Here is a 27,665-nt window from a genome sequence, read left to right on the forward strand (position 1 = left end):
TGCTAGAAGAAAAATGATTTTGTGGGGGAAACTAATTAGTAGAAAAACTATTTGATAAGTTAACTTAGGTGGCTTCCTTAACACTGTCATTGCAGCACCCCTGAAACCCCAATGGTAGAAAAATAATTTGTCTTTTTAATTAATTAAAAAAAAATTATTAAATTCTTTTAATTAATTTGTCTAAGTCTAATTTTTTAATGTAAATTAAAATTAATTTGTCTTTTTAATTAATTTCTAGCAAGAACCTTCTCCTTTCATCTGTACCATTAAAAATGTTAAAAATTGTAACTACAGTACTATACAATTTCTCAAGCCTAGAATTATTATGCAATCTAGGAACATCAATTCACAGAGGAATGATGTATTAGTGGGAAAAAAAGGGAAGAACTTTTTTCTCTATAGTGGTTTGTTTCATCGTCTTGTACATTTCTACCTGCTCAGTGGGTGGTGCCTTGACGTGATGAAGTGTCTCTTGCATGCTGGCCTTGGGGTAGAAGGTGGCAGCTCCTGCCTGCTGTGGCAGTGCACAAGCAAAATACACCCACATGCATCAGTCATGCAGGGAGAGCAGTGCATTGCCTTATGTTCCTTCATCTGGGAGTTGAGCCTACCCAGGGGTTGAGACCCTGTGAAAGGGGAGGAGCCTAACGCTTCTTTGATGATGGGATGGGTAAAACAGGAGTTTCAGTGCGGCCCACCTGGACCAATCGACTCATCTGGTTAGCACTGCCTAGTCAGGTCAGTGGGCATTATAGGGATGGTACCTCAATTGCTCCCTGGGATGCCATTCATCCCTGCAATGGTGGCCTACATATTCTGTTCTGGTCACCCCTGAGGTTGCTTCTCCTTGTACTTTTCTATGTGGGCTCTGTGGTGGGTGGGTATAATGGACAGCAGTCTTTATCTATTACTTTTTATGTTAACTTCTAACCTTATTGCTCACTCTGGTGGGCGACCAGAGCCCCCTGAGTCGGGACGCGATGGAAGAGTGGACTCCATAGGCCCAGCTATATTGAGCCCAGACTAGGTTTCATCTCTGACTACCCCTACTGACTTTCTCTGTTCTCCAACTTCCATGGCTGGGTTCAGCCCCAAGCTCCCAATGGTGACTACCTCAACTCCTGGCAACCTGTCCTCTTACAAATTACGTCTGAATTTAGCAGTTTGCCTGTATGACCGAAAACGGGCTTAATTTGAAAATGATAAAAAAATTGAAAATAAATTTTGGATTTTTCTTTCCAAAACAGTAGGGCCCTCTGGTAGGTTGAAGTTTCAAAACGTCAAGAAAAATGTTAATTGAAAGTTTCCTCTCTTAACCTTACCGAGTAAGCCAGACTCGAACAGAAAACAGGACAGTTACAGTAATGTACATCACTTTTGTGAGGCGATATCATTTCAAATTACGTCCATTTTTTACCATAGAGCGCATACGAGCGAAAAGCGACGTTATTTTTAAGGGACGGGTTGCTCTTGGAGTGGTTCTATCTTTCATTGTGACAGCTGTACAGTTTATCCCCCTCCTTCATGGGGGGCTCCTGGTACCATTGTTCCGAACCTTAATGGAATCTGACCCATATATCAATCAGGTCAACCCATGTGTTGCGTTTCCAAAAGAGTCGCCCATGTTAGAATCGGTGAACGCTTAATAGAATCTTAATAACTTATTAAACCAAAGGTCTTTTTATGTCAGAAGAACGGCAGAAACTGGATCTATATATGAAAACTCAGGACAAAATTTAAAGTAAAACTAAAGATATTTGTAGTTGTATAAAAGTTGCATTTTTCATCGGTCGCAGAGCCGGAAATCCGCAATATTCATCTCAGAACAATGCTTATTTCACGCAGAATCGTTAATAAACGCAAGATTTTTATACGTCTCAAGAAAGATAGAAACATAATCTTCATTTTAAATGCCTTACCATGGGCATATTTGTATTTAAAGCGAAGATACGTGTATTTTTCTAATCGGCGAGCTCCGATCCCGCACAGATCGAGCAACGGAGTAACTCTCTCTCAGAACAATGCTTATTTCACGTAAATTCGTTAATAAACGCAAATGTTTTTATATGTCTCAAGAAAGATAGAAATATAAGCTTCATTTTAAATACTTTAACATAGACATATATAAAGCTCAAGTGAAGATACATACGTTTTTATAGTGGCATTCAGTAGCTTGTCGGTCATTTTTTTTTTTTTTTTTTTTTTTTTTTTGTGAGATATATACAAGAGTTGTTACATTCTTGTACAGCCACTAGTACGCGTAGCGTTTCGGGCAAGTCCTTAATCCTATGGTCCCTGGAATACGATCCCCTGCCGCGAAGAATCGTTTTTTCATCCAAGTACACATTTTACTGTTGCGTTAAACAGAGGCTACAGTTAAGGATTTGCGCCCAGTAAATCCTCCCCGGCCAGGATACGAACCCATGACAGCGCTCGCGGAACGCCAGGCGAGTGTCTTACCACTACACCACGGAGACTGCAAATATATATACACTTGCCAATATAGTATGTAATTAACAAAGATACGCTTATAAAGCCTAAAATATTATATGCCTTCAGAAAGACAGAGATATGCTCGTTATTGTGAGTGCACCAAAGGAAATATATCTTGTTGGAGGACAAAGATATATCAATTCTAAAATAAGTTTCGACTCTCGCTCGGGCGAGAGATAGCGCGACTCTCGCCCCATCTATTGGAGATTCTGTTCACCTAATGACCCAAAGCTACTCAAAGCCTCCTAGCATTACTTAAATAATGAAGAAATATGGTATATTTATTCACTATAATGTTGGTGCTTAATGCAGAACACGAGAAAACATATATTTACTATAAAATAATATACTTCCATTATGAAATAAGTAAATATGTGGCCTCATAGGAAGTCAACGGTCCAGGTGTCAATGTTGTGGAGCGACTTATCCAAGATATATTGTTGTCTGGAAAGTGTTTGTTGGCATATCAACCTTCTGTACACAGTGATCCAGTCGTCGCACTTCTCTCCTTAAATGATCGCAAATTTAGTTTATTATATTAACAAGTAGAATACGTATTTCTAATAATATCTAACATAACTAACCAGAAAATATTTAAGACTTATTGAAAAATACATGTCTGGAAGTTAAATCGACTTCATAGAACAATAGTGTTGGTCTATACTAATCGTTATTCGTTAGTATGCGTTCGCTACTTAAAACATTTACTGTACTGATGTAAAATCTCCCATGTCTCTTCGCACATGGAACACCGAACCTTACACACTCTCTGATATATTGTTTAATTAATAGAGATTCACTAATAAAGCTTATAATTGTATATGTTATCAAAAAGGCATAGATAAAGTCGTTCTTACGTTTTATATAGTCACAGAGATTAGATATTAGTAAAGTAAAGTTCATTTTATTCAGGAAAGTACATAAATAGTCGATTTACAAACATAATATTGGATTTATAGATAGAGCTAGTACATACAATACCTAAAGCCACTAGTACGCATAGCGTTTCGGGCATATTATTGAGAGAGGAAAGATATTTATATTTAAACAATTTTTTTTTTTTTACCGACGCTCTCCCTATTGATGAGAACTACAACCTAATGAAGAAAATGTTAATTTTATGTAGATACTGTAATAAACGAAAGTTTTTAATGTCATCAGAGAAGCAGAAATATAGGCAAATTTTAAATCCCTTGTCATAAATATAACTGAAGTGAAAGCAAAGATATATGCATTTTGATAGTTACAAAGACAGCTCTTTAACACGGGTGGAACACGAACAAGGGGAACTTAGTACCCAAATGAGCCACATAGATATTAGAAATAATTTTTTCAGTGTCAGAGTAGTTAACAAATGGAATGTATTAAGCAGTGATGTGGTGGAGGCTGACTCCATACACAATTTCAAATGTAGATGTGATAGAGCCCAATAGGCTCAGGAACCTGTACACCTGTTGATTGACGGTTGAGAGTCGGGACCAAAGAACCAAAGCTCAACCCCTGCAAGCACAAATTAGGTGATTACAAGTAGGTGAATACAGCTGAGGGGCGGGACCAAACAGCTGAAGCTCAGTAAACTGAAGGGAGTAGCTATGACTTTCGCCCACGGTATCTGCATTCTGACGCTCCTCGCTTCCGACTGTATATACTTCAGAAAGTACGTAGCTATCGTTCGTTTGCGGTAGCTGTGTGAAGTCCCTGGCTGGCCTTCACGAGGCGCTCCTGTTTCCACAAACAGCCAGGGCATCCCCCCCTGCTGCTGCTCTAAGGGGACCTTCCGTCTACCTGCAGTAGGGGCCATTTGTCAGTGACACTTGGTTTGAGCAATCCTGAAGGACGTCTGCCCCTGTCAAGGGTTTTCGCGCCTTGTCACCCATAAACTTTTGTGAAAACCATTACGGAGACGTACTGACCCCTGTCAGCACGATGGGTGACCTACATGACGATCCGGCTATGAATGACCGGTCGCCAGACTGTCCTAATTGTGGCAGATCCTTTCGTGACTATAGAGCTATGCGCGTTCACGTAAGTCGCATGCACAAGGTTCAATACCACCAAGAACTTGAAGAGGCCGCGAGTAGAGCGGGTAGGCCCAAAGCAAGGTGGACCGATGAGGAGAAACGCCTCCTGGCAATGGAAGAGGTAAGGCTGGAAGGTAGACCCCAGGCCGGCCGGGAAGGTATGAACCAGCGGCTGCAACAGCGCTTTCCTTCGCGAACTCTTGAGTCCATTAAGAGCCAAAGGAAGAGGGCCGAGTACAGAGAGTTGGTGGCGGAATACAGAAACCGAGCGGAGGGCGAGGGCTCAGAGTCATCACTGTCTAACTCAGACAGGGAGGACGAACAGCCTAGCCCGTTGAGGAACCGTGGACGGAGAGGCAACGTTAGGGCGGCGGTGGGCGCCCCCGACGGAGCCGATCCCGACATGCCCCCCCCCCCCTGACGGGACCCCCCTGGAAGCTGCTTGGAAGGAAACTATGGTCGAATTCCTTGCAGCTATCGCACCCAGGGGCCAGGAAACCGGATGGGGGGAGGAACTCCTCGACGAGGCAATCACTGACCTGGTCAGTGGTAACAGCCATAACGTGGATAGGATCCTCGAGCGCCATGCTCGGGTGGTTACTACAGCCAAAAGATCTGGTGACCACGCACTGCGCCCCCGCCCTGCGCGTCGGCAGAGACCCCCCCCCCCCCAATAAACCGTGCCGATCCAACCCAACCTCCGATTGGACGTAAGAGGGAACGAAGGGCACAGTATGTTCTGTGCCAGAGCCTGTACGAGAAGGATCGTTCAAAAGCTGCTGCGCGCGTCCTTTCCGGAGACTGGAAGGTTACCCCCACGGAGGTGGAACCAGCCCGTCTCTTTCCATTCTGGGAAGCACTATTCTCTAGACCCACATCGCCGGACCGCCGCCCAATTCGCGACGTGATCCTGTTAATCAGCAACTAGGGAACCCAATAACATCAGAGGAAATCCTTGTTGCTCTCAAGGCAAGTAGCAGTGCTGCTCCTGGCCCAGACGGTATCACTATACGTTTACTTAAAGCTATACCAATCAGAGTGTTTGCAAAACTGTTTAATCTGTGGTTGGTAAACGAATCCCTGCCACATCCGTTTCGCAAGAACAAAACGGTGCTTATACCTAAGAAACCTAACCCAGACTCTCCTTCTCATTATCGCCCCATAACGATGTCATCAACGATAGTAAGGCTGTTCCATAAGATTCTGAGCAGCAGACTCTGAGGCAGTCAGGATCGACAGGCGGCAGAAGGCATTCGTCCCCGTTGACGGATGCCCTGAAAACCTGGTGATCCTGGATGCCCTCCTTGCTGAGGCTCGTGCGCTTAAGCACAACACGCACCTAGCGTTTCTGGATATGGAGAAGGCTTTCGATAGCGTCTCCCATCCGGCCATCCACCGGGCCATGAAACGTAAAGGCATTCCGAAGCCTTTAAAGACATATATCATGTCGGGCTATGACAGGTCCTCAACCATAATAACCAGCCAAGGTGAGAAGTCGAAGGTCATCCTGATCACTAGGGGGGGTGAAACAGGATGACCCCCTGTCTCCATTTCTCTTCAACCTAATAATTGATGAGGCAATTACTAGGGCTAAAGACTTGGGGCTAGGGGTTGGTCTGGGCGGCGAAAAGGTATCAGCGCTGGCGTTCGCCGACGACCTGGTTGTGGCAGCGGAAACGGCTGCCGGACTACAGACACTCATAACCAGTATTTGCCGCACGCTGCGCGGCTCTGGTCTCAAAGTAAACGCTGCAAAATGCCGGACGCTGAGCATAGCGATTGATGCGCATCGAAAGACATGGCATGTCCCCACCAGGAAGGCATATTACGTCGGAGACGATGCGATCGGTACTATGAGTGTGGCAGACGAGTACAAGTACTTAGGGATACTGATCGGAGCCGGGGGCAGACGCTTATCCTATGGTTCCCTGTTTGAGGACGGCCTGACCAATATCACCAAGGCGCCGCTCAAACCCCAACAGAGGTTATACCTACTAAAGCACCACCTGATCCCCAAGATGAACCACCGCCTTGTCCTCGGACACGTGGCTAAAACAGAGTTGGCGAGGTTGGACCGGCGGCTGTGACACGCCACTCGTGGCTGGCTGCGGCTGCCCCATGACACCCCTAACGCCTTTATCCACGCCGACGTCAAGGACGGTGGACTAGGGATACCCGACTTTGCCACTTCGATCCGGCTACAAAAGAACAAGCGGCTCGGGGCGCTGACTGGATCAGCGGACCCAGTGGTGGTGGCAGCGGCTCTCCTACCCGCATTCCAAGCGAGAATGCGCCGGTGGGTAGACCCGACCACGGCCGCTGGAACGCCATCCAGCAGGACGACCGAGTGCGCTAGAAGATGGAAGGCAAAACTATACAGCATGGTCGACGGCGCCGGCCTCGCTTCCTCTTGTGAGGTCCCATCCTGTCACAAGTGGGTTGCGTCCGGCACCCGTTTGCTAAGCGGAGGAGATTTTGCCCACGCCGTCCAAATTAGGGCAAACGCTGTAGCCACGCCGTCTAGGGCGGCTAGGGGTAGACCCGAGGCTTCTGGTCTCTGTGACGCTTGTCAGAAACCAGGAACCCTGGGCCACATATCCCAGGCCTGCCATAAGACACACGGGGCTCGGGTGAAACGTCACGACGACATCACCCGGTTCGTAGCTGGCCGACTGCGGCAAAGAGGCTTTGAGGTGGAGCGCGAAGTCCGTATACCAGATGGAGGGACCTTCTGCAAGCCAGACATTATAGCTTGCAAAGGTGATGAGGCCTTCATATTAGACACCCAGGTCTCAGCTGATAACTTCCCACTCTCCCGTCCACATCAGAGCAAGTGCGACAAATACGGCACCCCCGAGATCCTGCAGAAGGTCCGGGAGTATACCGGTAAGCATACAGTATCCGCCTCCTCAATAACCCTTAATTGGAGGGGTGGATGGTGCAAGGAGAGTGCGCGTGGTCTACAAGGTATGGGTCTCACCAAGAGCGACCTCGAGATCTGCTCCGTGAAGGCCCTGACCTGGACATATTCTATATACAGAATATGGTCCAAGGCCACGTCAAGGGGCAGGCCTCCCTAGCCCCGGGATCACTGTGCACAGGGTGTATAAGGGTAACTATAGTCACGCTTAGGTGAACCGCAGCCAAGTCAGCTGGTAGTCAACTATCTAAGCAGTTTCGTCATCTGGAGTACCACTTCTCCTAATGGCGTCTCACAAGAGGGTGGATGACCTGGCAGAGCCCACGAGTAGATAAGGCGGCGACCGGAGGGACCCCATGCGCATACATGATAACCCTCCCGCTCCGGGGCCTAGTTAGGAGCATCCACTGTGTCTTGTTTTCCATGTATGCCGACGTCAAATCATCATCCCTGCCGATTGGGCAGCCTGCTGCTTTGGCCTTCAGCGTTTGTTTGTTCTTTTTAAATGTTATACTGTGCACCCCTACCTATGTGTGCTGTGTCCCATATAGAAAAAACCAACCACAAAAGAATTTTCCATTAATGTTTTTGTTTATTTTCAGGTTATTATTATGTATTATTAGTATCATCTTAACTCTTGTGGGTGTGATGAGATCTGCCATATATGTTTATTTTAGTTTGTGTGTGTTAGGGTATTAGGTATGCTTAGGGGTCCGTCTCGCCATGCCCTGTGGCTGGGGGGATCGGGCTCCGAAGCTACATAAAAACCCTATACCCCCCCGAAGTGGCAAGGGGAGTTAGGGGACAAAAAAAAAATGCATAACTAGGCGAGTCCATAGGAATTACCGTTTGTCCTGGCGCCATCTATGTTTTGACAGCAGTACTACTAATGTTCCCACGTTATGTGATGATCGCTATACGGGTGTTACGGTCAGTTGCTCTTCTATATATGTTTATGGACAACGTAGGTGATTTGATGCAAGTTGCGGCCAGAGTGAAATAGTATCCACGCGGTGAGTGATGGAGGAGGATATATACTGCTGTGTACTCGACCAGCGGGTGAGAGGCAAGTTATATCGAACAATTATGGGGAATAGATGGGTTATTTTAAGCGTAGAATGTCAGGTAACCGGTAACTACACAGATGGGGTAGTGTTTTTTTAAGTCTTTATTTACTAAAGTGGAACATTACATTATGCCTTTAGCTGAACAAGTCTACTGGTGGGGGAAGTAGACTGGTTTTATGAAAGTATTTTACCTAAATATTTGTATTTGGTTAACTAGTTCAGCCGTTACCAGGGAGGGTGTTCCTTTAATCTAATCTAAAAATTCTAGCCGGACAAAGTGATTAAATAAAGAAATTGAATAGAACGAAGTGGTTTGCCAGGGTGCTTAACATATAGTTTAGTAAACTTACTATGCAGCCCATGCTTAAAGAATGCAAGTTTATCATATTGAATTTACCGTAGTTTTACTGCATTTAATATACCGTTTTTACCCTATTTAATTATGTCGGGTAAAGGCCGGTCGTGGAAAGTTCCTAATATAGCAAGTTTTAAAGGAAAAGTTTGAGTTAACTTTAACGCTTAAGTTGGTGACCAATTAGCTTAGTCTATTGTGAGGAAAGTTACTAGAATCTAACATTGCAAGTGCCATTTCTCTACTCTTTTTGAGAAACATGACTAGATACATGAATCGCATAGTTTTATTACTAAATGTTCATGGATTAGGTTGCATAGTTGAGGAAATGGTGATAAGGTTTGTGATTTTGTGTACCTTGACTTCAGCAGAGATTTTGATAGTGGCGCAAAATTGATAGGGGCTCGGATCATTGGGAATGCTGACTGAAGTTGATTAGGTCATGGCTATACCAAAGGAAATTAGTATAAATGGGGTTAAGTTGGGAGAAGTGTTGTAAGTAGTGCCTAAAAGCTCTCCTTGGACCTCGTTATTCTCAAGATTATGGTTTAGACTGCAATAGTTGCAGAATTGGCAAATAAAAAAAATACCGATGCCCTATATAGTTTTGAAATGGTTAAGACTACCAGATGCAGTTTAATGCTGACAAATGTAAGGTTTGGGGGCTAGGTAAAGATGAGATAGATGGTGTAGATTGTTAAGAGTATTAAATCTTTTGCAGGTGGTAAATTCTCCCTGAGCTGGCACTGCTCTCCAGCCTGGGATGTTGATTGGTTAGTCTTCAACTGCCTCCCAACATGGTAGTGAGGTCCTGAGCTGACATGCAGTGAGGAACGTGGAAAGCTTCCTGAATTGGCACATGGTATGCCTCTTTCAAACCAGCAGCTGGCACAAATGTTCCAGCTAACATCAGAATAGTGGATGAAGCCCACACTAAAATGTAAGTGGTACAGTAAATGGACACCCCCCCCCCTCCCTTTTGACACTGAACAGTTGGGAGGAAGGGGGGGGGGGGGAGGAAGTGTGGCTTAGTTCTATTGCTACAGAATCTTTTGCCATAAGCCAGTGGCAGTGCCTATTGGCACTTGCTATTCAGAATCTCCCCCTTACATAGTTAATTAAGTTATCACTATTTTTTTACTTTTATGCAAATCTATTCAGATTAACCTTTACTACAACTCGCCTGATTCTGTTTAAGCAATTAACTCTTCCAACTGACAGAGGGACTTCTGGACTTTCCAAACCACATTCTGGAAAACTATATAAATTTAAAACCAAGCTAAAGTAAACATTGAATATTTTTTTTACTTTCAAGGGAAAAATACCATCACTTAGAAAAAAACTTTTCCTGCCATTAACTTTATTTGACTCATGATTACCCTTAACAGTGTTATACATTTATAGATTAAAGCTTATTTAACAAACATTTAATGTTAACTAAACAAGATTTATTTCATTAAAATTATTAATAAAACACCCTCAACTATGCTGTTTAAGATCTAATGCCCCACATTACAATTTTCACAATTTCAACATACCATTCTATTAAATACATTCCTGAAAGGACTAAACTTGCAGATATGGTACCCACTAGCCTAAGCCTAGACTTCCATACCCTAATATTTAATAGGTTTTTAGCAATTAACTTCTACCCTCTAATTCCAATGTACACAACACTGACTGTAGATCTTCAAGTATTTTCCTGCAGCTCTTTGTTGCCAGGACCTTCTACAACCTGTCTATGTGAACAGTAAATATTACTAAAAAGTTATTTGCATAGCGATGTTATTTTGTTCATACCTGTACCACCAGTTTAAGTTGCCATTTTAAATGGCACACTAAGTATCTTGTTGTCCCATCTTTATTAATTACAAACAAAGCTATAGTCATTTAAAGTCGACATCCTATACAATTTTTATTTTCCAACAACTTTAGTCATGAACATTTTTCTGGAACATTGCAAACAAACTTTAATTTAAAAACCATGTATAACATTTGAATAAAAGCAATACAAAATTTATATATACAAATTATTATTCTTTTGCAACCACTGCTTACTACTAGGGGGACAAATTTATTCTGAATTATGTACCAAGCTTTTTAGTCTGAAAATTCATAATTAACCCAACTATACTACCAAGACAATGTGTTTTACTAAATTTAGTAATATTTTTACACTAGCAACTATACAAGGCCATATTCTCTCTAGTTATCACCACACTTCTGCAGGTGTAAGGTTCTATCTCCCCCATCTGCAGCACTTATGACCACACTTGGTCTTTATTATAAATTTCTTTATGAACCTGATACAGTACTGTTAATGGATTAAATATTTTGTGGGAACAATTTAGCTACAGTTCTGCCAAAGGAATGATTAACACACCATGCAAGCCAACTAATATTAAAGTTAGAAATATTTATTAAAAGCAGAAGTTTTTATCATATGGGATGTTATTTTAGAAGAATGGGTGGTGTGGTGGTTATGTTATGGTTGAGTAACATGGTACAAGAGGGCAAGTAGTTGCTGAGCAAGTATGCCAATTTCAATTTCTAGCAAACTGGCAGATACAGCAGAAGTGCACACTTTCTGCATGGATTCTAATGGCAGTAAAGTTCCTACTAGAGTTACTGGCCACCATTCACTAATGACTAGGGTATGTTAGCTCAGAGCATCTTTGATGTGCTTTGATGGCAATGAAAATGTTGCCCCCTTCAAAAGTTAAGCTTGTCTACAGCATTTTGTTTTTAAACAATATAGCATTTGCTAAAGATAAATGTAAATTGCCATTGAAGTGCAGTTGTGGATAGTTTCTCAAATGACATTTACTGAAACTTGGCAAATTGATGCTGTGTATATTTATATTGCTAAATTAGATCTTTACTACTGCTACTAGAATATGTAGGAAAGGTAAATTCCTTAAAGAAATTTTTTACATCTGAATTTGTAAAGTACTGAATGCTAATTTGAAAAGTAAAGCAAGATTGGCTTTAAATCTGAAAATAATTTGTTGAAATATTTTTCAGGTGAAAGTGATTATGATGCATGGACTGGCTTGGAGTGAGGCTCCTTTACTCTGCAAAAGGAAATCTACGAAAGTGGGTGAGTTTGAATTTGATGTTTTAGCTATATCAATGACCTAATCTTAATTCTGTTATCTAGTCCATTTATAGGTGTGTAACCATGTCCTACTGTTACAACCCACAGGGGATGATGCAGTTTGTACTGATCCTACCCCATTTCATAAAAGGGGACCAGGCAGTCCTGCAGATTTCCCTGGCTTGGCTTTTTCAGAGCTTTGCTCTACTACCCATCTAATAGATGGACTAGATTTGCATAGGTTTAGGGACCCTTAACAATGGTTACATTGTTAATTCTCACAGGGCTTGTTTGCTGAATGGGTGGATGCATCTAAAACTTTAGTGTCTGGCATGCATTGTACAGTGCTTTCAATAAAGCATATGTACAATGTGTTGATGGCACTAAAAGGGTGGATGTAATGCACCCATTCAGGGAACAAGCTCTGCACTAAAATCTGAGGAAGGGATAGGCCTTGCTGAGCCTATCTTAAAAGATAGGCTGTTAGGATTTTTTGGGCTTATTATTAGGCATTGGTGATAATAAAAGTAGTGTCCCTGTTTAATGTTTATTTTTGTTTTACAGGTGATTGTCTCTGGAGTTTTCTTGGCCTTTTGGATCTTCTGTTCATCTAGGAGCATCTGTCCCACAACCTGAAACGGTAATAAATACTAGATGTATTATAAATATATATGTAAAACTTATTAAATAAATTTTTTAATGAAACTACTTTATATACCTTATCCTGAAATTATGATGGAAATTATTGTTTACTACTATTGATGCAGTGTTTAAACATCTGAAATTTTTTTACTTTGAAAATAAATACTTGGTAAAATTTACACCTATTTGTAACTTGTTACATAGGTGCATGCAAAATGCATTGAAAAGATGTAAAAGTGGACTACCTACTCAATTTACATAAACTAACAAATATTGCAAATTAGTCTGAAATATTAAAGTGGAAGAAACTTTAGTCAATATTTTAGTTTTCATATTTGAAAGTAAATTTAAAGCTATGCAACACCTAAGCTTTGTAAAAGTTATGATTAAATTAACTAAAGATCATTGTTAAATTTACAAAACATTAGAAAAGTGACACTGAAGCATCTATACAACATTGAAAACCAAGTCTTTGGTAACTTAAATGATTTGTCTGCCAAACTTCAGATATTCTGAAATATTTTACCTAGATTAAAACCATCATTGTTTGAAAGGGCAAAACAGATTACTGTCAATTAGTTTGACTTAACATCTGCAAGGTCCTGAAGGAATGGAATTTTTTTTTTGTAAAACTGTTTGCTAAAAACAAACCCTGCCTAATGAACCTGCTCATTTTTTTTAGAAATGGTAATTGCAACATTACCAAAGGCCATTGTTTTAATAGCCAAAGTACCAAATGAAAGACCAAGAAGCAACAAACAGGTACATGGTAGAAAGGACAAAAGAATGGTTACGATGACCCTTTCATTTGTTAAAGAAATGACTGGGAAAAATGCTGTCATACCACAAGGGGTCTTAACCCTTGTCATATACATCACTGACATTAACCCTTTCACTGCTCGCCTATTTTCGGCAAAAACGTCTTGGTGCAATTGACAAGGACATATTTTTGTTATTTTTACAAATGTTCAGGTAAATTTAATGTCAAAATGTTTCCAAAGTCAACTATTTCCATTTCAAAACACAAATAGTAATGAAAACATTAAAATATAGCCAAATTAAAAAACAAAAAGCACAACTCTCTGAGTGCCTAAAGGTGCTTAGTGCAGTGGTTAATCTAAATATTACCAACCACAAAAATTGCTGATAACATGTTATAAAGAATATAATATTGAGGCCTTAATGCAGATCTCTAACTCTACAAAATAGTAACAAGACTGGCAATTTCTTAATATAAAACATAAAAAAATCCAAGACCTTGCACGTGAGCCAGAACAATCCATATCACAACTACCACATTAAAATGAAACAATGAAGGTAAGGTAATTACCAAAAGTAGGCACCAAACCGGGAAGGCCATGTAGCACCATCAAAGTGCGAAATAATCAGAGGGCGCTAAATATCACCAAGAATGCCAATACGAGAACAAAAACGCATAAGGCGAACGATATCAAAAGTATCCGATTCACCTAGAATTCTATCGAGGGACAAGTGACTGCGAGGGACGGTCGGAAAGCAAGACACACGCTCGTCCTGGAAGTAAGGACATTCAACAAGGATATGCACAACTGTAAGAGGGACAACGCAATTCGGACAATAAGGAGCAGGGCGGCGCTCCATTAAGTGACCGTGGGTTAAGCAGGTATGACCAACCCACAGCCGTGCCAAAGCAGTGTCCCACCGCCGGTTACGGTGGTAGGAGGAAGGCCACGGGGACACACTAAGTTTGAGAGTACGCAGCTTGTTACCAACCACAGAGGGCCAACGGGGAAGAATGAATAACAGGATAAAAGTCGGAATAAGGAATACCTTTACGGGAGATGGGACAAGAATGGATAGCTTCCTCAGCGGCAGCATCCGCACGCTCATTGAAACACCAATATGGCTGGGAACCCAGCAAAACTCTACTGATTTAAATTTACTAGAAATAAGAAACAGCCAATGTTGAATCTCAATGACCACCGGATGGACAGGATTAAAGGACCCTAGAGCCATGAGGGCACTACGAGAATCAACTACAACCACAAAGGAGGAATGAGAATGAGAAAGCAAGAGACGTAGAGCATAGAGAATAGCATAAAGTTCTGCCGTAAAGACGCTAGCCTCCGAAGGGAGGCGACACATGTAAGTACGGTCAGGAAAAACAACAGAGTAGCCCACACCATCCGCAGACTTAGACCCATCAGGGAAGATGGAAATAGAGTGGGAGTGCGAAGAAAAGTGCTCAAGGACGAGGCTTTTCAGAATTGTAGGAGGGGTAAAGGCTAATACAAGTCAAGGACGTAGAAAACTTGGGAAGGGGGACTCTCCACGGAGGTAATGAAGGAACAATACGAGGAGAAACATTAGAAATATGAACAGAAAGAGAATCCTGTAAGCGAGATAACTGGACAGAAAGTGGGAGACAATGAAGAGGAACAGGAACCACAGGAGGAAAAGTCAATGCACGACAGAGGCGAGAGGAAGGATGTTGGAAGGACCGCGCAAGATAGCGAAGACAGTAGCGATCACGGCAGTCCTGAAGAGAGAGAAAGCCAGTGTCAACATACAAACTAAGGGCGGGAGTCGAACGAAAGTCACCAGAGCCGAGACGCAACCCAGTATGGTGCAAAGCATCAAGATGGCGAAGAGTAGAAGGAGAAGCAGAAGAGTATGCAGGGCAACCATAATTGAGTTTAGACAGGACGAAAGAGGAGTGCAAATAGAGGAGCGTGCGCCTATCCGCTCCCCAAGAAGTATGGGACAAAACCTTAAGGAGGTTAAGGGCCTTAGAGCATTCAACTCGGAGGCAAGAGATATGGGCTGACCAAGACAAACGAGTGTCAAAGACTAACCCCAAAAGCTTCGCGGAATCCCTGTACACAATGAGATGACCATAAAGCAACAACAATGAAGTAAAGGTCCTTTCAGTAAGAATCTATCATTCACTGAAAGTTGCTGCAGTTAAAAATAAAAGAAAATACAAGTCCCTAGAAATAAACAAGCAACCTTTTTGACTAAGGAAAAGAAGGTAGTTATTCTACTGTATAAATCTAAGTACAGTATTCACTTAGATAACTGTATCCAAGCATAGAGGTTCCCCCCCCCCCTTCCCTTTCAGAAAAACATCTACTTTCGAAAAAGTTTAACATTGGCCAGCAAAAATGATTCCAGAACTAAATTGCCTAATACCAGGAACAACTGAGAGCCATGACAAACACTGCAACCCTCTCCTACCCCCAAGTCTTATGCTATTTATGATCCAAGGTAATTTGAGATACTATACTGTACTTCCTACAGACGAGTCTAGTGAGAGGGTGATCTCCTGGCGATTAAATTGAAGCACGATACAGGTGTCAACGAACATCAGTCAGCCCACTTGTCAGCACAGTGGATAACTAATGACATCATAATCTGCAGTGTTGTATGCCTCCCTGTGGCCATTTAAATCAATAAAACACAGGGTTGTGGCAATGTTTACAGCATAAGGCAAGGTATAGAGGAATCCTGGAATGCCATGTAATGTGTAGTCCTTGAATGTGCTTTAGGCAACCAAATTGAATAACAACATTTCTGGTGTTCGGCTATATAATCCGAGTTTCTCATTCGGTATAATGTTTTAAACCTAAATAGGAATTCACTTTAAAGGTCAATTTATTTGGAAAGTGCTAACCAGATTCCAAATTACTGAGCTCTGAAAGTACTACAAGGCAAGTTTAACCGAATGAGTGTTTGCCTATCCATACCCCCATGAGGTATGTGACAACACTGAATAAAGAAAGGGTCTTTGAGCATTCACCGTGCAGGTATTTGACATGACCAATATAGCCAAGTGTTAAAGATCATTCTAAGCAGTTCTGCACAATCCATATACTATCAATTAATACAATTGTACAATGGTGCTTGGTGGATGATATTTCCTATTAAAACTCATTGGACAACTGTTTGTATTAGACATTTTAAACCTACAAATGGTAGCCCTAGATATCGCACTACAGTATTAATTACAAGATGAACAATGTAAAATCAATACCACAACAGCAAAGGATGACGGCTTTTCAACAACCGACAAACACACAGGTCTAACACCAGCCATCCCGAAAGAGGACATCCCAAGCATGTACACCCCACAACTTTACATCACCTTTGCTACCTCACGCGAGCACGCAACAGCATGAGGATGCCATACTCCCAAACCAACTCCATGCACTTTGAGGCTTTAACAACTCAACATTTAAAAAGTTGATTTAAAAAATCAAACACCTGAATTTTTCCCTAATTAAATTTACTAGGGAAATGCACACCAAGCCATGAAACTTACAATGAAGATGAACAAACAACACACAACTGTCACCAAACTTCCACATACCACCCCCCTCTCACTCCTGCCCTCCCTCCTTAGGTGCTCTGATTGGCTGAGCACCTGAGCCAACACCACTCACCTCTTGTTGTGAGAGCCTAAAGCATGTTTGGTTGCACTTTAAAAGTTCCCGAGTGTACTCGCCTAATTGTGAGTACCGCCTGCCCGGTTCACCATTTTGTTTTTCAATCTACCTCAATTTACCCCTTTACAGTCAAATATTATGCAAAATTCTGTTTAAGACTTGTCCCTTCTTAACTTAAATAACTGCTTTGGCCATCTGCAATCTTTCTAGGTGGGTAAAAATGACTCTTGAGGCCAGAAAGGACTTATCAGATGGCGATCATAACAATACGGTACACACACAAAATCACAACCTGATATACACCAAGCAGAAAATCCACTGGAGCTGTGAGGCGACGTAAACCCTTGCCCAAGGCACTGGCAGCTGCATACTCTACCACAGTATATTACTGACTTTGTAAAAGTCTTACAACCGGATTTCCCCATAAATCATAGCAAGTATTGAGGCCCCTCCTTGAGTCAACGTCTTACGTAAGACCTACAAGCACTCAGGTGAAGGCTGAAGCAGTTCAACACCATACGCCCCAACTTCAAATACACAGTTGAGAGGCGGGACCAAAACGTGATTTTCTGTGTGTGCCTGAAGTTGGGGCATACGGTCTTGCTTCACCCTTCACTTTACCCTTCACCGGCGTACTTCAGGGGTTTTATTTAATACTTGGACTGGCTTCAGTAGGGCCTCCAGACTTTCTGTGGCTTCACAAGTGTCACGTGGATCCCCTGCATAGCAGTGGAACTGCCTTTTCCCTTCACCTTCAATGCCTCTGCACTGGAAGTATACATCTACACCAGCCCAGAAGAGTCATCAGTCCTGCCACCTCTCCATACCCCCCAGGGCCTGGCACGGCCTGGTACGACTCAGAGGCAAGCCGGGCGCCGCTGCTAACTGGCAGTTTGTCCCCACAAACAAGCAGTTAGCCGCCTTCAACTGACAGTGGTACAGCTCAACACAAAGGCACCGCCAGCCACAACGAGCAGTTTGCTAGTTGACCAGATGTCCACCTCGTGTTGACACTGAATGAGTCATCACCGCCGGACTATATAAAGAGCGCTGCCTCCCTGGAGAGGCAATCTCTCCCTTAGTGCTCTAGGATCACCTTGGTGTCTCTAACCCGTCGTCCACTTCCAGCCAACATCATGTGACTGATGCCATGGTGGTATGGTAGCTGTCTTCAGAACACCAGTATATCTTCATACTTTTATTCATTGCTTATAGTTTATTTTTTGCATTTAAGGTCATACTAACTTGTTCACCTTTGCATTACATGATAGTCAAGTATTGTCATGTGTTATTTTTGTTCATTACTATTTCAGTAAATTGTTTAATTATTTATTTGATAATTTTCATTTGTTTCCACCTGCAACTTACACACTGCAAGGCCAATAGCAGCATTTCTTTCATTTATGTGAGGGAGAGCCATACCATCTTGGTTCAGTATAGCTGTGATACCATAACCCGTCACACAAGATATCCAGTTGTAAGACTTTTACCATCAGTGGTGGTAGAGTATGCAACTGGCAATGCCTTTGTTACAGGTTCGCTTCATCTCACAGCCCCAGTGGATTTTCTCACACCTTTGAATACATGAAACAACTTTATTTGATACATTCCAAACCAAAGTACTGTACAGTACAGTAATTATCAAACCATCAAATGTGTGGGATAATCATAGTGCGCTAAATATCACTAACGTCGCCAATACAAGAACAAAAACGCATACGGCGAACAATATCAAAGGTATTGAATTTACCAAGAATTTTATCGAGGGACAATTGACAGTGAGGGATGGTCGGGAAGCAAGACACGTAAGTCCTGGAAGTCAGGACATGTAGAGACAACGGTTTGGACAATAAGAAGCAGGGCAGCGCTCCATTAAGTGCCCGTGAGTTAAACGTGTATGACCAATATACAACCTCGCCAGAGCCGTTTCCCACCACCGGTTACGGTGGTAGGAGGAAGGCCACGGGAACACACTACTCTTAAGAGCACGCAATTTGTTACCAGTAACAGAAGACCAACAACCCTGACAACGGGCAAGAATGGGGAAATGAATAACTGGGTAAAAGTCATAATAAGGAATACCTTTACGGGAGATGGGACAGGTGTGGATAGCTTCCTTAGCGGCAGTGTCCGCACGCTCATTTAAGAACACACCAATATGGGTGGGAATCCAGCGAAATTCCACTGTCTTAAATCTACTGGAGATAAGAAACAGCCAATGTTGAATTTCAACTACCAAAGGATGGACTGGATTAAAGGATTCTAGAGCCATGAGGGCACTGCAAGTGTCAACTACAAACACAGAGGAGGATTGACAGCGAGAAAAGAGTTGATGAAGAGCATAGAGAATAGCATAAAGTTCTGCCATGAAGATGCTAGTCTCCGGAGGCAGGAGACACAAAGGTGCAGTCAGGAAAAACAACAGAGTAGCCTACACCGTCTGCAGACTTAAGACCCTTTGGTGAAGACGGAAATAGAGTGGAAGTGTGAAGAAAAGTGTTCAAGGAAAAGGTGATTTAGAACTGTAGGAGGGGTAAAAGTTTTAGTCATGTGGGTCAAGGCTTACAGAATTTAGGAACGGGGACCCCTCCATAGGGGCAAAGACAGAATGACACGAGGGGAAATATTGGTAACACAAACTGAAAGAGCATTTTGTAAGAGAGACAACCGTACAGAAAGAGATAGGTGGTGAAGGGGAACAGGAACCACAGGATGGGTAAAGGTCAAGGCATGACATAAGCAAGAGTGAGGGTGCTGTAAGGACCGTGCAAGGTGGAGAAGACAGTAGCGATCATGGCGATCCTGTAGAAACAGGACGCCAGTTTCAACATACAGGCTTAGGGTAGGTGTCGAAGGAAAGGTACCAGAGCTGAGCCGTAACCTAGTATGATGCAGTGTGTCCAGATGGTGAAGGGTAGAAGGAGAAGCAGACGAGTAAACAGGGCCATAATCGAGTTTAGACAGAATGAGAGAGGAATGTAAAGAGCAGTGTCGATTAGCTCCCCAAGAAGTATGGGACATGACCTAAAGTTAGTTAAGGGCCTTAGAGCATTCAACTCGGACGTAAAAAATATGGGGCGACAAAGACAAACGAGTGTCAAAGATTAGCCCTAAAAGCTTTAGCAGATTCTTTGTACAAAAGGGGATGACCCCTGTTACCTAACAGTAAATAGGTATCTGGGAGTTAGCTGTTACAGGCTGCTTCCTAGGGGGGTGCGTGTGTGGGAGAAAAAAAATTTAGTAGTTAACCACTGAACTGCTCTGTCTCCAAATAACACCCTGGTGCACAAGAAATAAATTCTTTCCAAAAAATTTTTTTCTCTTCTTATATTGTTAAAATGCAGAGTCTGATCACGGGGAAACTAAACAAAAAATATTGTATGTGACTTACTTTAGCTGCGATGGAGCTGGGAAGTTGAGCAAATTATGGGCGCTGAGCGTTGGAGCGATGGGGGTCTGTCGGCCCCGCCACCCCGTGCGACGGCAGTTGCTGCGAATAAAATGTTGCGCAATTGTTTTGAAGTTTCTCATTCATTTCTTCTTTTTTTTGCTGTAATATTATTTAAAAGTGTGTAATTTGTGGAATTTATAAAAATTCAAAGTATAGAACATCACTATGCTCAAAATTATGGGCCTCATATATGCGACATATTCTACAATCAAACAGTGTTTTTGCTGTTATTACACTATATACACACATTGTATATACCCATCTACGTATGTATTCACCATAACGATCCACTATGTTGGTATGGTGAGCCCAAAAAACATGAGTGAGCTGCCACACCCTGCCAGTCCTCCCTCCCTCCTCCAACACATTACTCGCCAACATTCCTCCTCCCAAAATACTGTTATTGTGTTTATTACACTATTTACACACGTTATGTATAAGTATGTACATGTTTTATTCATGTACATACGTACATACTTGCCATCTCCTCGCCTCTCTCTCTTGCCTACTTAATGCTCTTGCTTCCCTCATCTCATCACAATCGACTTTATAATGGTCCAGGACGGATCGAAATGTCGTCGTCTATTCAATTTCCAGTGTGTGGTTTGGTCAACAATGAAATCTTCATGCAAGATCTTATAAAGAAAACCCCTAGAACGAGTTTTGCAGATACGAAAGACTTTAAGGTGAGTAGGGGATGGTTTGAGAAATTTTGAAAAAATACGTGGTATTCATAGTGTTGTGAGGCATGGTGAGGGTGCCAGCTCAGACAAAGTAGGGGCTGAAAGATTTGTTCGTGATTTTAAAGATTTTGTAGATACTGTATTGATGGATATATTCCACAACAAGTGTTTAATTGTGAGGAGACATGGCTATTCTGGAAAAAATTGCCGAAGAGGACATACATTACCCAAGAGGAGACGTCACTGCCCGGACACAAGCTAACTTGGGCTAACTTGTGTCAGGATAGGCTAACTCTTGTGCTGTGTGGCGATTTGAAAATTAAACCCTTGCTCGTGTATCATTCCGAAAATCCAAGAGTTTTAAAAAATATATAACGTGCAGAAAAACTGTGATGTAGAGTGGTTTGCCCTGCCATCAAAAAATATCTGCAAGAGAAAAGTTTGACACTAAAGGGCCTGCTTCTCGACAATGCTCCTGCTCATCCTCCAGACTTGGAGGATGCATTGTTGGGGCCACTTTTTTTTTTTAGGGATATTCCTGCATGGGTCCTAAGTTTCTGGCTAATGAACCAATGACATGAAGGAGGAGTTTTCAACCTACCTTGTGTTAGGTGTGCAGGGGTCAATAGGCTGAACATAATGTCAGGAGCAAAGGGGGGCGTTTGCCTCTTCAAACACAATTGTGACCATCTTCATCTCTTCGAACTATCCTAAATGCTCTCTTCACCTGTCTGACCAAATTGGGTGTCCAGACCACCTTTGAATCTGAAATTGTAAAATTAATAGTGATTTCAGAATATTCAGTCCATTTATACTAACAAAATTATATACAGTATACTAGGGGGGTACCACCACTGGTGCAATTATAGGGACCCACAGCCTCAGAGAAGGGAACACAGAGCACTCAGGGAAAAACTTGCCATTTAACTCTGAATACGAAAGAGTGTTCACTTCTCCTACCACCCCCTTTTTTTTTATTATGATGTACACGTTATTATGCAAGGTTATACAGTTACATATCTGATTTTATACAAAAAATGAACATTAAGAGGACACAAGAAAAAGTTCGCTTCCTAGAGGCTGTAGATTTCCTCGAACTCCTTCGACGCCGGGCAGGAACCGAGGATGCAGCGGGCATTTCCCCTCTGGATCGCGACACTGAGGCGCTGAAAGAGAAAACTTGCTGCTCTAGGGTCTCTTGTGGTGTCAATGAGCTTGGAACCAAGATCCTTAAGAAACCTTCTTGCACTCTCACCCCTTGGGCCTAGGGTCTCCCTATTGGAACGAAGTTGTACCTTTGATCTAATTGCCTGTACTTGACTGACTTTTGTTTTTCTCTGTGTGTCGCTGCGGCTCCTGCTGTGCCGGCAGAGAGGGTGATGTATGTCGTTGCCAGAGTGGATACGCAAGTATAGTCCCATGCTAACTGCCTGCCACCCTTCCACGGACGCAGTGTGATTCCGTCTGGTCGGCCGGCAAAGCTAACAGAGTCACGGTTCAGTAGGTTGCGGGGTTCTCTCTCCGCTGGACACTGAGCAGAGGCAAGGCTTCTTTTAATGATGTCGTTGACTTCGTCGTGTCTAGTGTGCCAACCACCCGATTTTCCACAGTGCAGGCCATGCAATCCATATTCGTCAGCATCTGCCTCGCCGCAAATACACCTGTGAACAGTGTGGATAGGGGCAGCAAGGCGGAGAGCGACTGCAATACGGAGCTCCTGCGGATCAAGACGTGTGCCTGTCGCAGACATAGGGACTGCCAGAAGGAAGTCCCCTGCATGGGGGGGCCTGCACAGCTGTGAGGCGTGCACGATCACTGGGGGTTGTTGCTGCCTCCAGCAAAGCTGTGGCTTCTTTGTCTACAATGGGGCTGTCCCAACTGGATTGTTTCTTGGCTTTCGGCATGGCTGGTCTGAGTGCTGGGTCTGTCATGGCACCCCATTTCGTGTCGCATTCCGTGTAGTGGGGGTCCTGTATCCCCGCTACATCACTCAGGGTGTCAGGTAGAATTTCCTTAACCAGGTCATCTGATGCTGAGGAGGAAGACAGGAAGGCTGGGACAGCAATTTGGGTGGCGGTGCGGACACCCAAGCCACCGAGCCTGACAGGAAGAGTGGCTTGTTTCCACTGGCATTCGTTGAGGGAGAGGTTAACAACTTTTTCCAGCATGGTCTTCAGTAGGAGGTCATACTCTTCAAGCTTTGGGTTGTCGTAAGATGGGGCACACCTCAGAAAGTAGGTTAGCCTCGGAAGGGATAGGCATTTGGTGAGGAGATAAAAAGCATCGTGGGCATCGATGTCACCTATTCTGTCTTCCATCCTCCTAAGGTCTGCGATTTTCTTGTCGAGGATCTCCTCAATGGTGTTAGACCCGAGGGGAGCTCCAAGGAGGGTGCTGTTCTCGGCCCTAATGACATGGGCTCCAGGCAAGGCAGACCTTATTCTAGCTACGATGTCTGGGTTGGAGGAGACTACTTCACACTCGGAAGGGTTCAGGACGAGACCCAGGCTTACTTCTTGCTCCCTTATTTTCCTGATATCTGACAAGAGGTGGTCTACGGTGCCAGCTATAGTGCCATCATCCAAAAACCAGATGTTGAACTCGCTGGACAAGCTTTCAGTGATTTCTTTTAAGACTAAGCAGAAAAGAAGGGGAGCAAGAGGATCACCTTGCTGAACACCTTCACATGATCTGATTTCATGTTCACCAAAGAGCAGTTTTGACTCGCCACTGTAGCACGATAGTATGAACGGGTAGAGGGGCCGGAAATGGCGATGTACGGCACAAAGTACTGCATCTCTTCTTACCATGTTGAAGGCATTCTTAAAGTATACTGTAATTGTAATTTTACAGAATGATAAAGGCAATTTAGTAACTGTTAAAATGCACATGGGGGAAATACATGAAAATAGGTTAATATGGTTTGTAAGGTTGATGGGAAATGTTTATTACTTTTACGATTTAAAAGATGTATAGCCCTGATACTCCATCCTGGGTGCATTCCACCAGGTAATGACCACAGCAAAAGTTTTCCACGAGGCTCTATTGTCACACAAACTTTTCACATTTTCAAACTTGATTCATCTTTTTCCCCCTCGTTCCAGGGGTTTTCTTTAAAAGGTCTTCATGCAAATGCCTTGGTTTCTCACAAATGATGGCCTCTGAAATGCTATCACCTGCTAACTCTTTGTTGTGTATCCAAATTAATAAAAACTTTTCAACATCCTCAAGTGTTTGTGTTCTTTGTTTCGGGATTGTTGATATGCCTTTTGCCACTTTAACGCTCATAATGTCCTTTTTCTTAGCAAGTATAGTGCATATTGTTGACATAGATTTGTTGTACTGCCTAGCTAGTTCAACAACCTGTGCACCGTTTTGACGTTTATGAATGCTCTCTTGTTTTTCCTCTATGGTCATTCTCACATGTGTTTTCTTGGCTTGAACCTTACCACTGGCTTTCTTGGGACTCATGGCAAGATATATAATAACAAATTTTATGTTCAAATAGCCAAAAATCCCAAAACAAATGTAATGCTTTATAAAGAATTCAGGCGCGATAGTTACTAGGCAGGAGACACTGGTAAACTGAGGTGCGATCACCATGCCACCACGCGCTAGGTCAGCCCATACGCATATCAACAAACTCATTTCCCGAGGCAAAGTTTGTAACCCGATTCAAATTTTTCGAAGAAATTAGGCTCGTAACCCGAAAAGTTCATAAATATTCATTCGTAAGCCGAGGTGACACTATATATAAGTAAAAAATTAAACTCAGGATTACTTTCAACCCCCACCCCTTTTGCTCTACTCCATCGCCACCTACCTTCACCCCCCTCTATGATGTACTCTTCCATAGACACCTACCTTTACCCCCCTCCTCCCCTCTACTCCTCCATCATCACCTACCTTCACACCCCCTCCCTTCTCCTCCTCCATCGTCACCTTCCTTTCACCCTCCTCTATGATGTACTCTTCCATAGACACCTACGTTCACTGCATATAATGCTCCCCTCTACTCCTCCATCGTCACCTACTTTCACCCCCCCCCTTCGCTCTACTCCTCCAGGGTCGCAGACAATTTCACGAGCGTGAGAACTACGAGTTCTCTAACCACTCTCACACTCCTACTCTCTCACCAGTGAGGGGGAGGGAAGGAGGGAGGAAATGAAGGAAGAAAGGTGGGGGAAAGAGAATAGGCAGGGGGGAGGAGGGCCTAGATACATTTCTTCCATATAGATAGGTAGACTGAGGGAGAGCTGCTTGCCAAGAGCCCTATCAGGCAGGCTTCCTATTCCTCAACCCTCCCTAATATGCCACATCCTGGTCAGGACAACTTGCTCGATTGTTATTCTTGGTGTGACTCGAGAACTGACCTCGAGGCGGGGCATGGGCATGGATTATCTCCCTGGGACACGCACCTCCCTGCCCCAGCTCTCTCTCTCTCTCACATAATCTATCAAGGGTCTAACATGAGGTCATTGTGCCTACCAGAAGTGTATATGTCCAAGGCTGGCCACCTGTCTGGACCATTCAAATGTATAAACACGTAATTAGTCTATTAAAATTATATATAATGCTACAATTATAAATTAATTTGTTCATGGTCATTCGTTTATCAGTATTTTAATATGAGGTATATATACACATGTATGTATACGTTGACGTACACATATATGATTATGTGTATAGAATGATTATGATTATGTGTAATCATATATGATTATATCTAATGGAATGCATTAGTAAGTGATGTGGTGGAGGCTGACTCCATACACAGGTTCAAGTGTAGATATGATAGAGCCCAATAGGCTCAGAAACCTGTACACCTGTTGATTGACGGTTGAGAGGTGGAACTAAAGAGCCAGAGCTCAACCCCAGCAAGCACAATTAGGCGAGTATATGAACGAATGCACATGTACACTTTCAAATGAATTAAGATACCTTGAGATACACAATGACTTAGTTTAAATAGTTTAAACACATTATGGTACTGATTTTGACATGCTGATGTCTGGAAGGGAGAGGGGGTGTGGGGGGTTATTGTCTGAGGTGGAGGACCAGAGGAGGGGGTCAGTGGAAGGATGGTGGCTGGAGGGATGCCATTGTTCTAATGGTTATGAAAACAATTATTGATGGCAGGAATTCAGTGGGTGTGTACTTCACCCGCACCATCACCATACTGTGCCCTGCTACAACAACCCCCCCCCCCCACTCCACCCATGCTGTGCGGGGCGTATTACACATTATGGGATAACCGACTCTGTCCATTCCTGTCTGCTCGTTATGCTGCCCTTCCTTTTGAAAATTGTCTGCTTTATCGACTTCCTTCAAGAACACATGTTAGCCTCTTATCACGCCCTCTTACCACTCTCAGGGAGCCGGCTCTTCTATACAATAGTTACCACTCAGTCCCCAAGGTGAAAGAGTGTCCGGGCATATGACTTGTTACGTGTACTTATTTGCGATTCGTTTGGGCTGTCACGTGTGATGATTAGTGTTGGGTAAGGCTAGGCCAGGTCAGGTCAGACTAGGCTAGGTAAGGCTAGGCCAGGTCAGGTCTGGTCAGGTCTGGTCTGGTCAGGTCTGGCTAGGCCAGGTCAGGCCAGGTCAGGCCAGGCCAGGCTAGGCAGGGTGAGAGAAGTAAAGCGGCAGGTACTTACGTTTCCGAGAAAGTAGCGGCGGTAGTATACTGTTGATTTAGATTCGACGACATCCTGAAGCTAGTAGGTGGCGGCCTCATCGCTCTCGAACTTCTTGTTGTTATAGGGGATACGAGGCACACCCAATATCCCCCTTACATTGATCACATCGCACACTAATATTTTTACTATTTCGGACACCAGATTTGTCTGTTTCGTATATGTATAATTGAAATTGAATTGAAATTGAAATATGTATAATTGTTCAATATTAAAACCACAATAGAATGCTCTAAGTACTTTCGTATATTAATACATCTTCAGAAGGAATGGTTCGCTCTGAAGATGTATTAATATAAGAAAGTACTAAAGGAAATTCCTGTTTCAATTCTTCCTCCGTGGTCTGACACTCTTATTATATATTGTATATACTGAATTATATATACTATGCTTTTTTTTTTTTTAATCAATAGGGAAGGGAGTACCACCTCTGGCTGGAAGAAGGGGGACCCATAGCCTCGGAGGAAACCACACATAACGCATTGGAGGGAATGTGGGTCCCCTCCAATACAGTTTCTGTGTGCTTTTCTCCTACCACCCCCTTCCCTTTTTTTTTTTCCTTTATTGTGTATTTGAAGGTTACAAAACATACAAGACAAATGCCTAAAGGTTATGGATCTCTTGAAGCTCCTCCGCTTCTGGACAGGAACCGAGGACGCAGCAAGCATTTCCCCTCTGGATCGCCACACTGAGACGCTGAAATAAAAAACTGGAAGCCCTTGGGTCTCTGGTGACGTCAATGAGCTTGGACCCCAATTCCTTGAGAAATCCCAAGGCACTATATACTATGCTTATATAATATATACTGAAATATTG

At 43.1% G+C, this 27,665-nt stretch overlaps 2 long non-coding RNA genes across 2 annotated transcripts; one reads left to right on the forward strand and one right to left on the reverse strand.

Moving 5' to 3' along the window:
* The first annotated feature begins 7,669 nt into the window (after nucleotides 1-7,669).
* On the forward strand, nucleotides 7,670-12,663 carry LOC138370888 (uncharacterized). Its single transcript, XR_011230260.1, has 4 exons — nucleotides 7,670-8,500; nucleotides 9,575-9,793; nucleotides 11,878-11,953; nucleotides 12,515-12,663. It is a non-coding gene; the product is annotated as an uncharacterized lncRNA (long non-coding RNA).
* LOC138370887 (uncharacterized) lies at nucleotides 12,484-26,997 on the reverse strand. Its single transcript, XR_011230259.1, has 4 exons — nucleotides 26,811-26,997; nucleotides 21,752-21,915; nucleotides 20,408-20,506; nucleotides 12,484-12,582 (listed from the first exon to the last, which is right to left on the reverse strand). It is a non-coding gene; the product is annotated as an uncharacterized lncRNA (long non-coding RNA).
* Between the last annotated feature and the right edge of the window lie 668 nt (nucleotides 26,998-27,665).

This window comes from Procambarus clarkii, chromosome 33 (assembly GCF_040958095.1).
Source record: "Procambarus clarkii isolate CNS0578487 chromosome 33, FALCON_Pclarkii_2.0, whole genome shotgun sequence".
Classification (NCBI taxonomy): Eukaryota; Metazoa; Arthropoda; class Malacostraca; order Decapoda; family Cambaridae; genus Procambarus; species Procambarus clarkii.